We start from the raw sequence: 15,203 nt of genomic DNA, 5'->3' as shown, positions 1-15,203 counted from the left end.
GTAGTCCATGTAAAGTTGATGAAGGCTTCTTTCTTTATGTTTTCAGCTTTTACTGGCGCGGAATCGCACTTCATAGCTCGTAGTATGAAAAAGGTAGAATGCTGATCCCTGTAAAGTCGATGACGGCTCCTTTCTTTGAGATTTCAGCTTTTACTTGCGCGGCATCGCACGACATCGCTTGGCTACACTCACAGTGTATACAGATAGCACGCTAGTCCATTTAAGGTCGATGACGGTTCATTACGTTGCGATTTCAGCTTATACTTGCGCGGAATTGCTCTGCATAGCTCGTAGTATGAAAAAGGTAGAATACTGATCTCTGTAAAGTCGATGACGGTTCCTTTCTTGGAGATTTCAGCTTCTACTTGCGCGGTATCGCACTACATTGCTCAACATCGTTTGCATACACTCCCAGGGTTAACAGGTCGCACGGTGATCCATGTAAAATCGAAGACGCCTCCTTTCTTTGCGAATTCAACTTGTACTTCCGCAGTATCGCACGACATCGATTGGCTACAGTCGCAGGGTTAACAGGTCGCACGGTGATTCATGTAAAATCGATTACGCCCCCTTTCTTTACGATTTTAGCTTCTACTTTCGCATTATCGTACGATACCGCTTGGCTACACTCACAGTGTATACAGATAGCACGCTAGTCCATTTAAGGTCGATGACGGTTCATTACGTTGCGATTTCAGCTTATATTGCGCGGAATTGCTCTGCATAGCTCGTAGTATGAAAAAGGTAGAATGCTGATCCCTGTAAAGTCGATGACGGCTCCTTTCTTTGAGATTTCAGCTTTTACTTGCGCGGCATCGCACGACATCGCTTGGCTACACTCACAGTATATACAGATGTTAACAGGTCGCGCGGTGATCCATGTAAAGTCAATGAAAGTTCCTTTCTACGTGATTTCAGCTTCTATTCTCACGGAATCGCTTCGCATCTCTCTTTCAATTTGTACACCAATTGCCTAGAGCCCTACAACTTGATAATTCAGACCGGAAAGGACAAGCGCATGTCTATTTACTATAGTTGGATCGTTCAGATAAAAATTGGAAAGTTTGATCTGTTGTTCTACTCAGAATGGCTGCGCCCTTCGTAATGACGTCCTTCAAATTATCGATATAAATATAGCCAACAATTATGCACGCATTTCGACATTCGACGACAAGAGGTCATGTTAAGAAATCGGGGCCGGCGCTAAATTGATCTGGATGAAGGTACGAGAGGGTCCTTTGCCGTTTGATTTATCGTCTGTGTATTTCACAACGTCAAAAAAAATGAATTCCTTCTTTTCCAGCACAACAAACGTCTCCAACGACAAGAATTGTTCAAATGTACAATTATTTGACCTTATTTGCATAATCCATAATTTGTACTAATCATTTGTCTACACTGTTTATCCATTGTCCCTGCGTACAATTCATTTTTATAAAGTAAATATTTATTGTATTGATTACAACGGCCACCAGTTCATTGTTTGATGAGCTTTTTTTTTATTTTTCAGGGCTATCACAAGTCGCCTCAATGACCCGATGATAAGAACCGTTCAGGCTAACTGTAAGTTCGAATTTTTATATCTCATTAATTTTAACCCTGTGATATTGAGCGTAAAACAATGTGGGTGTGAAATAAATATTAACATAAAATGCAACAAGACTATTTTCAAACTAAAAACTTACTTCTATTACCACATAAGAATCTTTTAACTTTTTATAAATCTGGAAGATTACAACATTGAGATCCAGATTGTACGGCTTTTCCTATTATTATTATTTTTTTTTTTTACATTTAAAATCCCACCGAAGCCACGATGTATTAAGACATTAAGCACAAATGTGGCCTAAAACAAGTATAACTATTTCTGACCAAAGTTTGCCTTATCATATAAATTGATAGAAATATCAATATTGATTTGTTTATAATTTGAGTTGTCAGAAAATGATTAAATTTAGATGCCCAGCGCAGAAACCTTTGTCCTGTTTGGCTAGCGCTATCTTTAGATTTTGTATTGTGAGGCCGACGGGGCACATGTTTTCCCACATTTTTTCCTGTTCTGTTCTTGTTTTGCACATGTGGTTGTCGCCGTCGAATTAATTCGGCCTAGTAAGTCACTTATCAATTGACGTCAATTAAAAATTATAACAAATTAAGATGCTTGATTTAAATAATTGATCTGCTCTGTTGCCTACTTTGCCGTTGAATTATTGTGAAACGTTAAATTGACTGTGATCTAGTTATGCAGTAATTTAAGAAAGTATAAGAAGTGAAATAGGAGAATAACATTGGTTATACCCAAGTAGTCTCTAAGTAATTTTTATTTACAAATAGTAAGAAAATATTTGTAAATAAAAATAAAGGTCGAAAAGCCAATTATACAAGCAGTCATCGAGTTTTAAGAGAGACAGAATATTCGAAAACATCGAAATGGTTACCAAATTAATCTTATTTTTGATTCTACACAAAAATAGTTATTGATGATTTTGGGTTGTTTTCGAACAACTTGTGTAAATATACGAAGGGAAAGTCCTTGTGAAATTCAAATCAGTGAGCAAAAAGAAAAATTAACCTTAATTAATAATTTACCTATAGGATAAAGGCGAATTTTCGTTCCGATAGTAGGTTTTGTAAATTTATAAATTGACCGGTGAACGTTAACATCTCTGATTTACTTTTAGACCCGTAAAAAAGTCTCTTTTGTGCCGAGGATCCGTTCAGATCTATTCTATTTGGATGGGAATCCTTTTGAACATCAGTGATGATGATGATTTGACCGTTTATTACTTTAATCGGCTCTCTCGTAAAACGCGTAGAATAACCGAAGCAAATTTATCAGACAAAACCCGAGGCTATCGGCTAATGGTGAATCGTGAATCTCGAGAAAAATTTATCCGACCCTCATTTTTAGAAATGGATGAATCCGCTTAAGATTGCTCCATCTGAAATAGACATTACATTAACTGTTGCTCTATGGAAGCGGGAGTAGCGCAGGGCATTGTACTTGGACTAATTCTTTACCTCCTCTACATATCAGATATACATCACTATCTACCCTCCCGCCATTCATCAAAAACAAAAATCACCCTTTTTGCTCAAGGGCATACAGGGCAGAGGGGCGACGAGGAGCCCTGGAAGTCCTACTGAATCCACCATTACATAACTTCATAGAGAGAGAAACAAGAACCACGCCAGCATTCGCAGACCATGCGAATTAAAGCTTCGGGAGGAACTTCATGATAACTTAGTTAATGCCGACTATATATGGTGTATGATAGAGTATTGGTAAGGAGAGGTATTTATGGAAATAAACCAAGGACTGAAATTGATATTCATTGCTTTGGGCAAAATGTCACTGTACTTTAGACGGAGACTGTGGCTATTGAACACTTACTCGGGCAACCAGGACTAAAGCAACTACCTATCGGTAATAATGTCCAGAGGTGTTTATGATTGCATCAAGTTCCTTTCGGATATTGTAGCAGCAAAGCGCTTGTTTGCGTACCAGGGCATACCAGAGCGGCACCCGATAAACTTCCAAGTAAAGTTCTGTCAGGACACCTATCGGCCTGGAACCCTTTCGTGCCGAAACGCAGATCCGTCAGACAATAGGTCAAGAATGGTTCAATGGGAATCACAGGAACTAACAGCAGAACTATTGAACTTATGACTAGTATTAGATATAGCTCTGCTGATTGGACACTGTAAACTCCGGAGGCAGATGTATATACCGTGCAGTTATTATCAGGAAGAAACAGAAAAACACTTCCTCCGTCGTGCGAAGGCTGAGAGTCCTTCTCCACTGTAGTAGTTAGGGCAATAAAATCAATTACCTCATCTGTAGTAAAAACCAGAACTGTTTATGATTACATCTAGGTCCTTAAAGATATTGGGGAAACAACAAAGCCCTTATTTGGGTACCAGGGCAAATCGGGCAAAGAGGCACCGAGGGGATCCATAATCTGTCCAAAGAAAGTTCATTTAGGACACCTATCGACCCTGAACCCTTTTGTGCCGAAGGGGTGAAGAATGATTCAATGGGATCCCCAGGACAGAAGGAAAAGTTCATAAAAGGACCATCACAGAAATTAACAGAACGATTAAACTTAGAATGGTAGTAGTTCTGCTGACTGCACACTGCAAACTCCGGAGGACAATATTCCAGATATAGTCGGGAAGAAGACACAACAGAACATGTCCTGTGGGTGCGAAGGCTCACATCCCCAATGTTGCGAAGAGACAAGCCATGACAGTTAAAAAAGCTTTCGGATTTGGTAAAAAGCTTAACTAGAACTAATGACGGAAGTACAATAGAGCAATCTGGTCGCGCGAAGTCGTAAAGGGGTCGATTCCTTACCACTTATACCTTAAAGCATCCATGTAACATATACTCTTCATCTGAATGATTCACCTGGAACAACCACGTCTGAGACGACAAATAAACAGGCGTTTCGGACTACTCTACCAACTACTGGCATGCAAGTTTATACCGTGGGGACCGCTAAATCTTCCAACAACCAAAGCTTTGGTTTTGGTTAGAAAAGAATGAAAATGGAAAAAGCAAGTTAGATTGAGAAAGAGTTCAAGAAGGAAGAACAGGGTCTTGGTTAGAAAGGAAGGAGGAACCTACATTTTTTAACGAGAAACAAGAAGCAGTACTGCCCGTTTGACTTTCTCGAAATTGCCCAAGCATACGATCGGGTATGGGACTGTAAACTTCCAAGGCATCCTCCTCCGAAGGTACTACCTCATCCTAAAGTCCTACCTTGAGACCGTTTACTACGTAGGTTCTTCACCCTCACTAATTCCATTCTTTACGGACACCCACCAAGTTATGTATTTCTCTAACTACGACGGTATATGCTACTTAGTACCATACATCGACGATGGTTTCGTGTGGAATCTTTAAATTTGATTGAAATGAAAAAAAACTTAATGGACTGTGCAAATTTCTCGAGATTTAGACGACCATATTTCATTTATTCCAATCCAAAGAACCAACATTGGTATGGACCAATGTAGTCCCGTCGTCCGCACAGTCCAAAATCGCACCCTTCAAAATTTTTCAAATAAAATAAGATGCTTTGTGTTTTTTAGGGCTTGAAACGGTTGAGGATTAAAACACAATTCTCAACAATCATTTTGTACACAATGCCAATTACACTTCCTTCCAGCCAATTTGCACTTTAAGCAGTTCAGCTTATATAACTGGACAGAACAGTCGGTTCATTATTGCTACATTACATCACTATGTATTTGAAAACAAACATAATTTCACGGCTTCTCAAATCAGAAAGATTTCCCAGCCTACCCGCCTCACAGAAAATCGTGGATATGAAACCTAACCTGACCTAACCCTAACCTACATAACGTAGCCTAACCTTCCATTCCATCCGTTCCTAACCTAACCTAACATAACCTATGCGCACTTCCCGATAACGCGAAAATGTTCAACCAAAAAAGTTGTATTTAATCCAAAAGCATGTCCATGTTAAAAGGTTTTAAGTTTCAGCCACAACGAATCATTTTCAATATGTCTGTTTTGTTCAAATGCAGTAACTGAATAAATTCAATTGGCCTCTGAGTATGTCTAAACGAACAAGACATCATTTCATTCCCATACCTGAAATTAAATTATTTCTGCTCTGCCGTTGTCCTGTGCAGCCTGTTTACGACAACAACCAAATACACAATTTTAAAAAAAAAGAAGGTTGTATTGTGCATTCAGTCGGCAAGACGCCTTTCCCTGAAAGGATTCAAGTCTGTTTAATCTCACTTAGCCTTTTTTTCAACGGAAACGGGACGATGAAGCTGAATTGGCTGTTAAATTGGTTTGTGTGAGTCGGAGGCGATTTATGAAATGACCCGGCATTTGAGCAAATTGATATGCGGACGGAGCCTGTGTAAGATAATCCCGTTTAACTTGAAACCGTTTTAAACCGTGACATTTTTTTATTAATATAGGAAAAATAATAGTTTAAATTAAATTTTACATCCAATTAAAAAACAGTACGATCCGTAACAAATGAGGAGGACATAACATCTCATTTGATGCTTTCTCTCAATTAGATTCTCTAAACAATTCTATCATCGACGAAGGATGAATGTCAAAAAACGCCTCAGTCTTCAAAGGAAAATCTCAATAAACTTCAATCTCAAGTTTCACTTTCAATATCCAGCCTTTTGTAGAGTTTTACCATGAACCATTTGCCACAGACACCCTATTAACTATTTCTTTCATTACACAAATAAATCGGAAAAATGATTCTTCCAGATCAATCAACATCATCGATAGGGGAACTTAAGTCTCAACAGTACTTCTCAATAAAATGACAAACGTTTTCAGCTCTTAATTTGAACGCGTGGCCGCGAAGACCGCATGGGTTGGGTTAGATTAGGTCAGAATGGTAGGCTAGGGTTAGATTAGAGTTAGGACCAGGGGCAGGATGGATTCAGTATCCATGATAAAATGTTTTTCCGTCTAGCTGGGAATATATGCGAGTTTTTGACCTCATAGAGCCCAACAACTCTAGGAAGTTGGTTTAGCATTTTTAACATCAATATATATTGTATAAGCTGTTTCTAACATTGGCCTTCAAATTATTCTATTAATGAAAAATACACCGATGTGCCACACCCCGTCGAGAATAATGGTACGGTTGTACTGAAACAGGATGAACACAGAGAATCTGATCTGATTTTACCATCTTCGATTTCGAGTTACCAGATGGAGCGCATGGGTTGAGTTAGGTTAAGTTAATAACAGGTTAGATAGATTTAAGTTAGGCGGAGTTAGGTTATGCTAGGTTAGGTTGGGTTGAGTTAGGGACGGTTTACTTTTTCCCTATTACCTTTTCCATAACATTGTCAATAGATTGTTTGTTTTTTCAGATAAGGCAAGGCTTTTGAAATGCAAGCCGACTCCGTTTGTAATCGTGACTTTTCGACTCGCCCTTATATTTTGGACGTGCTTCTATGCCAAAATGTTTCACGCTGTTCTATATGATAATATTTTCTAACTGTTAGTATTTTAAAAGGGCTGACAAAACGTTTATTGGTCGATATTCCATTTAGGGGGGAAATATTTATTCTGTTTTGAGCGATGTATAAACGTCAACACACGGATCGTTGATATGGCCGTGCTGAGGGTGAATTTAATGGAGGGTTCGCCTAACCCAGTGGCTAGTATTTTTCCGATTTTACTTACTCGGAGATAAACCGACGAACATGAGAGCCTTACTTTTTACATTGTGCGCTATCAATGGAAGGTAATGGATCTCCGTCTGGAGCATAAGAAAAAATGTTTTCTTCTCTTCATTATGGGCGAATCATATCGTAGTACGATATGCAAAAGAGAACATTGAGACATCAACTGTCATGTTGGCTAGAAATGAAATAAAAAGCTTGAGATGTTATAAGGAATCGGTAAAATGTTGCGTTTACATCTCTTCACACAGAAAGTATGTTTCGAAATGTATAACATAGCTAATAAAATCATAAAGGAAAATGAGATGAATGTAATTCGTCTAATTAAATTATAATGGACAACCGAGAAAGCCCGCTGGTATGATACATTTTATTTTAGTTAATTTATTGAAAATAGTTAAATTTAATACTAATATTGCCCCTTGGGTTTGCAGATTGTTTTAATAAAATGCGTTGCGGTTATCTCAAATCTACAGAAAAATGAAAACTAGTTGCTACAAATGCTTCAAATATATGCTTCACAGTTCTTAATTTAAAGCGGCCTATATTAAAATTTATGACCAATAAAGCGTATCAGTCCACAGAAAAATCGCACCTTGCCCCCTTCGTCGGTATTGCTCGTAAGGAGGAAAAAAAAAATTGCCGTTTTCGGCCATAAAATATTTAATATAGCCAGCTATAAAATACCAATCGGTTTAATTGATTCCAAATGCCTAATAATGTACTGAAATAAAAGCCTGACTGTACGGAATAAAAAAAGCATTTCTGCTTTTACAGATAAATTGGCCGTACGAGCTTTTCCGCCCCCTTTCCGAATCACTATAATGGTGTCTTCATGTTCTTCAATTTCGCCGCAAACCCAAATGAATTTTATTTATGAAATTCTCCTTCCTTCCGTAAACGGAAAAATCGAAGTGTAACTGGGACTAGCCAACCCTTGTTAGTGTATTGCCATTTTTTAACATGGATATGTTTTTGGGCTGGATGCAAAAATTTGCCTTGCGTTCGGAGAATGTTATGTTGGGTTAGGGCTAGAATAAGGCTGCTCGTCCATTGTAACCGAACTACGACGGCCGTTCAACAGCCGAACTATTTGACCAAACGGACGACCGGCAATATAGCCGAACGCCGTCGTCCACTGTAGCCGATTTTCGTCAGTTCACGACACAGCCCAAATGGATGTAGAAGATTTGTTACTCCTCGAAAATTCTTAGTTTACATATAAATGGAATTAAAGAAATAAACAAAAATATTGGAAGTTCCATTTCTAAAGCTATCCTTGACCACAGCCGCTGGTCATCTCTATGATGATAGAGTGGATCACGCATATCCCAAGAGCCTGCTCCTCAACCGCACTTATCAATTTTTCGCAATCCATCGAAATGAAAACGAAACGAAAAGGTAAGCAAAAAGCAAAGAACGGCGTTAAACAATGGTGAGCGTTTGATGTCACGTGGTTGACAGTTGAAGTCGAAGTAACCATTCGGCCGAATAGACTGGAAAATCCAACTTTATTTGGATCGGAAAGTGCTTCGGCCGTACACGGCCCAACGCGACCGAACGAATTGATTCTAATGGACGCGTGCTCATTCGTTTCTTCGCTTTTGGATCATCCGGCCCTATTCGGCCGTGCAACGGCCGTGCAAGTTCGGCCGAAAACGGCTCCAGTGGACGGTCTACCTGTCAGGTAGAGCTAGGGTTAAAGTTAGGTTTGGAAACCCTCCTTTTCAAATCATAATCTTCATGTTCTTCAACATCGACGGAAACCAAAATCATCTTTCATTTATGAGATTCTCCCGCCGGCCTGTAACTATAGTCAAGTCTCTTTAACTCTGTACCTTAGCCAATTAAGAGGCTTTGAAAGAGGTATTTTTCAAGACAAGCTCTGCCTGACGATCTTCGCTCAACTCCAGCCGCTGTTGGCCACAAATGACTTTGGGTACAGGAAGAACCTCGGATTAGGAATCTAGAGGGGGCTCATTCCTTTCAATGTCACTTTTTTCAATAAATAATTACAATAAAAATTAAATATCAATAAATAATAACAAATGACTACAATCGTTTGATAAATAATGCTTTATAAGCAGTCAGGTACTTGGGGCATATAACCTGTAAGGTACAGTAATCCTAGGACAGTTTGGGACTTCCCAGTTTTTCTTTCATAATTTTTAATACATATGGACAGGTGTGCTTATAATTTCTATTGGTTTCAACAGCTTTGGTTAATATGGAACTATTCGTTAGAGAGCCTCCAAGTGTGTTCCAGCCATTCGTCTCTATAATTTCGGTATTATGGGCACTATAGGAATATATGTTCAGCCGTTTCTTCAGCACATCCCTATGAGTATGGCGTTGGTTTTAGTCTTAAACTGATAGTATGGCCATGAAATTTCCATTTCCTGAGAGAAACTGTGCCATGTAATGTTCGACTTCAAAATGTCAGAAGTTACCCATCTCGCTTGCCACTGCTTAACCGGTTTGGTATTGAGAAGTTAGCGAGCGTAGTGTATGTAATGCCAAACGAATCGTTACTAGGAATTACCCAGGTGTCAGTACAATGAAACCCCAAACTCCTAAAATGGAGAAAAGAAAATCATGGCCCAATCATCAATCTCTTCGGCTGCCGTAATGCCTGGAAGGTTGCTATATGGTAGTCCATTCATCATTTACCATTTCGCCGACGTCCTTTTATTTTTTATATCAATTGGCAACTGATTTACCTGCAGTGTTTCGGTTGATGTTCTGTATGCCTTCGTTACAGGAAAGAGTATGCTTTGCTGTGCTTATTCTGGATATGTTTTTGCCCAATTATCCTTGGGTTACCGGAGAAGGTTAGGTTAGGTTGGGTTAGGCTTAGGAACCCGGGCTAAGTTAAGTTATGTACAGCTAGGTTAGAGTTAGGTTAGATTAAGTTACATACACTTCATTCAGTGATTTTCGAATACAGTTCTCCCAACAATTAAGCTTTTTTTTAGAAATTGTACTTTTTCCTTAGGAGCATTGTATCAGCAAGGAGAATTTTTATTTAATACAACGTTAGGTTTTTAATTAAACTTAATGTAATTTAAGCGGATAAGTTTAAAAATCGATTTTGCGATTGGGAAAAGAATAAAGAAAATCTGTTATCCCAATAATTTACTGCGTAGATCACAGCACATTAATTATGAAAATTAATCAGGCCGACACAAAATATTTTTTCTCGCTTTAATTAAATAAATATCCTAATTAATTTGTTTTCCTCCAGACAAAATTTCAAGTTTATTAAAATCGCCGAGGCAAGAATAGAACATTGTGCGTTAAATTGTTTCTCTGGGTGGATCTTCAAGGTTTATCTCCTGGAGTCGTTCAATACTTTAAACGCACGCATGTTATTAAGTTCTCCAGAGGCTGAAATATGGGGGCTGCCATCATTTTTCAGCACTTAAAACAATCCACCCAGTTTTTTAAATATTTTATTTATTGGTTTTTCTTCTACGTACTGTGATCAAATGGATTCTTAGCTGTTTCTCATACCGCCTACAATATCAATTGTTTTTCCAATTTTCTATTTCGAGATATGGAAAACAAATATTGGGCTCGTGCAAAAATAATGCAGATTTTGAAAAGACAGTCAAAACTATTTTTTATTTTTATAAAATAAAGAAATCTTTTCGGCTTCACCGCGTTCTCTAAAAATTGTGTCCCCTCAGGAAGTGGTCAAAATACCTAAAAAAGTGGATGTCGGTAGGCGAAAGGTGAATATGGATGGTGGGGTACGGGTCCATATCCTAAGCCGTTAAGCTTCCGCAGGGTTGGCATTGCGATATGCGACCTGGCGTAAAGTGAAGAAGAATCGGCCTCTTGCGGTTTACCAATACTGGACAAAGACGTTGCAGTTTCCCGTGCATTTTGTCAACTTCCTGGCAATATTTCTCTGCAGTACAGTAGCAGTACGTGCAGAACGTAATTCAGGAAATTGTAGTAAACAACTCCAGCAGTACACCACCAAAGAGTCACTATAACCTTTTTTGGGTGTAGATTTGGTTTCGGGAAGTGTTTTGGCTCTTTATTCTTGTCCAACAACTACTGACCTGTACGCCTCCTGTTATCCTGTACAGAATCATTTCTAATCGCACATTCGATCGAGAAATGGATCATTTTGGTGGCGGAACAGAAGAGACGTGCAAATTTCAAAGCGTCGATTTCTTTGGGCTTCGGTTAGTTCGTGCGGTACCCACTTGCCGAGCTTCTTTACTTCACCAATTTGCTCTAGATGGTGGTCAACACTAAGCTCTTTCCCAATTTCCCATGTTGTCTTACGTGAATTTTCTTCAATCAATGTTTTGAGCTGGTTGTCCACAACAGAAGGCCTACCTTCCTGCTTCGAGGACGAAATCTCTGAAACCATTATTGGACCGTGCATTCTCTAATGCTTCCTTCTCCCAAACTGTACAGATGTTACGCGCGGTTTGAGCCGCAACTTCGCCCAAGTTTAAATTCTTACAAATAAATTGGACGAAAATCTAGTTTGGACCTTTTTTATTTCGCAGGTCCTCACCCTTATAAAATTCAATCTAAACTAAAATGTTTTGTATAAAAGATAACAGTTAAAAGTATTCATTATAATCTCTAAATAAGATTTGAGGATTTACCTTTGTTTACATGACAAGCACCTGCAAAAATAACACAAGTTTTCAAAGCATGCATTCATTTTGCACCAAACCAATACGTATCCACTGAAGATGGCTCCAAAAGAAACGAAACGTCGGGGAAAGGTAACCTAATCTATGCGCACTCCTCGGTAACGGGAAACTGGTCAAGTGTATCCAGCTTAAAAAATCACATCCATGTTAAAAATTAATTTGTGTCTTCACCGAGTCGATCTGTCAGAACTATCACTGAAATAAGCGAGAAGCTAAATCACGTCTGACAGACTAACCCAGGGAATAAGCAGATCGAAATGATCGGTTACAATAATAGTACACATAGTTGCCGTGAAACGGGTTTATTGTACATCCAAAACACCGTCCAAAATTTACACATAGGAAATTGTCCATGTGCAACTGGATCTATAAAGTTGGTAAAACGTTAAAAATCTTTAGATAGTGTCGTTTTCTTTCTTCACATAACCCTCGACCATTATTGATCATACCGACATGAATAGGTTGCCTCCTTCGTTTATTCCCAAATATCGCGAATAAGAAACGGGACGGTCCCAGAAATGATTGGTAAAGCGTCCCCCCCGGTCAATTATCAATAGAAAATTTGTTTACAAAGCTTAAATTGTAAGTCTGTTATTATAAAACCCGGTTCCTCTTCGGCGTGAATATTTTTCTGCTTTATACTCGATCTCGGTTAAACCGACGAAGCACGAAAGTGAAATTATGCCGATCGATTGCATTTGTTACTCAGTGGGTCGCCGTCTGGAAAATAACACGTTCAACAAGTTATGGACGAAATAACAATTGGAAACTTGAAATATACAAGTGGTTTCAACAATTTTCATATAATGAAGTACTGAGATTCCACCTATATTTAAACATAATAATTCAAACTTATTAGAAACAGTTTTTTTAACTTATTTATTACAGTTTTTATAGTAAAATATTAGAGTTACGGCTACAGCTCGTTTGGGAGTTTTCGTCTTTTTACTCGGGTCATATTTTCACCAGTCGAAAGTATTTGAAGTGGCAAATTGTTTGTTGGGTGCAAATGAAATGTCGGTGTCTGTTGAAGTTATTCTTCACCCTGTTAGAACAACCCCTGAGGAATTAATTTACTGCCTGTGTACCACACAAGTCCTGACTTTTATTGAACTGTACTCTCTACTGTTGTTCTTTGTTCGGCGTTGGTGCGATTTTAACGGAACTAAACTGCTAAAAAACGAATAGGGATATTTGTAATTTATTCTTATTCTATTAATTTTAATTAAATTAATCGATATATTCTTGCTAGTTGGATAAAAGCAAATAGAAAATATAAACAAATGTTAACCCTCATCACTAACGGATTTACTTAAGCATAGTAAACATGAAGATTACTCATATTGTAAACAAACACTTTATCTCGTCTTTTCTCCATTTTAATCCAGTTGTATTCTATTTAACCATGGGAAGACATCTTGAACCAGAAGTTCTCAATTTATTGTGAGAATGGGTCATCGAGGTCACCGGAATGTGGATATCGCAGACGCAGTCGGCGTATCACAGGGCGTGGTCTACCAGGCTTTAGCCCGATTCCGAGAGACTGGTAGTGGATCTCAGCGCATTACGACGCTAAAGGAGGACAAAAATATTGTCATTGCTGCTTCTTTAGATAGTGTCGTTTTCTTTCTTCACAACCCTCTAGACTCTTTCTATAGTGCCCGCCAGATCCTAAATGAAGTGCAAGATGTTTTGGCAAGGCCTTCATGATCACAAACCATTCGTAATCGTTGGAAAGTTGGCCTCACATCGTCAAAGGGGTCTTTGACACGACCCGGTGCAACAGCCCGCCACCAGCAACTCAGGTGAATATGGTGCAGCGAGCGCCTAGAACACCAATTTGAATGCTGTTATGTTTACTGATGAGTCGCGTTTCTGTCTGTATAGTGGTAGCAGGCGCCGAATGTCTACAGAAAGCAGGGGATGCGTAAAATGCCCCAGTTCGTGCTCCCTTCAGTGCAGTTTGGAGAAGGAAGTGTAATGGTCTGGGCTGGAGGACGAACTGGACTCCGTATTGTTGAAGGCAACCTCACCGAAGTCCGTTATGTCCATAAAATGATCTAAGAATACATCCCTCAAACCTTATTGACCATTATTGGCACGGATTTTCGATTTCTGGATAACAATGTCAGACCTCATAGAAGCAGAATTGTTCATCAATGCTTAGAAAACCTGGGAATTTTCCATCTACCCCTTCCCTCATTGTCCCCAGACCTCAATCCCATTGAGCACATGTGGGATGCGTTGAAGAGAAGGCAGATCCGCAGACGGTTGTCCTGCAACAACCGAGTGCAGCGCTGCAACATCTATTCCTTTCGAAATTAGTGACAACCTTATTAACAGTATGCCTAACAGGGGTACACAGAGATTTTAGCTAATAGAGAACATTATACACGGTAATTATTGTCTAAAAAATTATTGTGTCCAATAAACAAAATTGTGGAATTAAAACCTTTATTTGTTATTTTTCCAAATCCCTTAATTAAATTTTCCTTCATTGAAAAACATAATTTCTAATACATTTTAATGCAACTTATATTAAAATTAAATAAAAATGCTAGGGAAAGTACAAAATTGGCAATATCCCTATTCATTTTTGAGCAGTTTAGTTTCACGTATTTATAATCATCGTTTGGGCATTTCGCCGTCTTCAAAGATATAAGTAGAACGAGGAAAAACAACAAACCCACCACTGTCATTGTATATGATATGACAACGTGTCTGTCATACCGACCAAACTGAGTGAGATTTTGTAATTTAATCCTTACCGATCATTATGGCCTCCCTACCCACGAGTGTTGTGTAAACTCCACTGAAGATGGGACACCAAACAATAGCATGGATTAGGAAGACAAAAATGATTACTATCGACTAAATTACTTTAAACATTACTGAAATTTCTCCTGCTGGTCTACATAGATCAGGACCTATAGTCTGACGCATTCCTTCATTCCACCGTCTTGAGCAGAGGTAAAGCCTGCTTAAGATGATGAGAAGCCAAAAAATAACAAGGATAGGCAGACCAAAAATGATCTCTATTGTCCAAATTAACATTAAAGACTGTTGAGATTTCTCGTTGAGGTCTGGATTGTGATGGACTTGAATTCTGACGCGTTCCGGTTTTCCACCATCTTGAGCAGAGATAAACCCCACTGAAGATGGTGAGAAACGTAAATACGATTGATAGGGCAACCGAGCGAGTCTGTGCAGACCAAAAATGAGATCTCTATTGACTAAATTACTTAAAAGATTACTAAGATTTCTCCTGCTGGTCTGCATAGATCTGGACCTATAGTCTAGCGCATTCCTTCATTC

At 38.8% G+C, this 15,203-nt stretch overlaps 1 protein-coding gene across 14 annotated transcripts in view; it reads left to right on the top strand.

Moving 5' to 3' along the window:
• LOC106671441 (plasma membrane calcium-transporting ATPase 3) overlaps window positions 1-15,203 on the top strand; it is a 118,758-nt gene that overhangs the window by 62,998 nt on the left and 40,557 nt on the right. For all 14 annotated transcript variants that reach the window (XR_002910437.1, XM_024227622.1, XM_024227624.1 and 11 more), the window contains one exon: window positions 1,511-1,563. The gene's annotated coding sequence lies outside the window, so the exon portion shown is untranslated. The remainder of the gene's footprint in view (window positions 1-1,510; window positions 1,564-15,203) is intronic.

This window comes from Cimex lectularius, unplaced genomic scaffold (genome assembly GCF_000648675.2).
Source record: "Cimex lectularius strain Harlan isolate CLEC.00 unplaced genomic scaffold, Clec_2.1 scaffold160, whole genome shotgun sequence".
Taxonomy (NCBI): Eukaryota; Metazoa; Arthropoda; class Insecta; order Hemiptera; family Cimicidae; genus Cimex; species Cimex lectularius.
The sequence above is the reverse complement of the archived record's forward strand: the minus strand, read 5'-3'. Positions and strand labels throughout refer to the sequence as shown.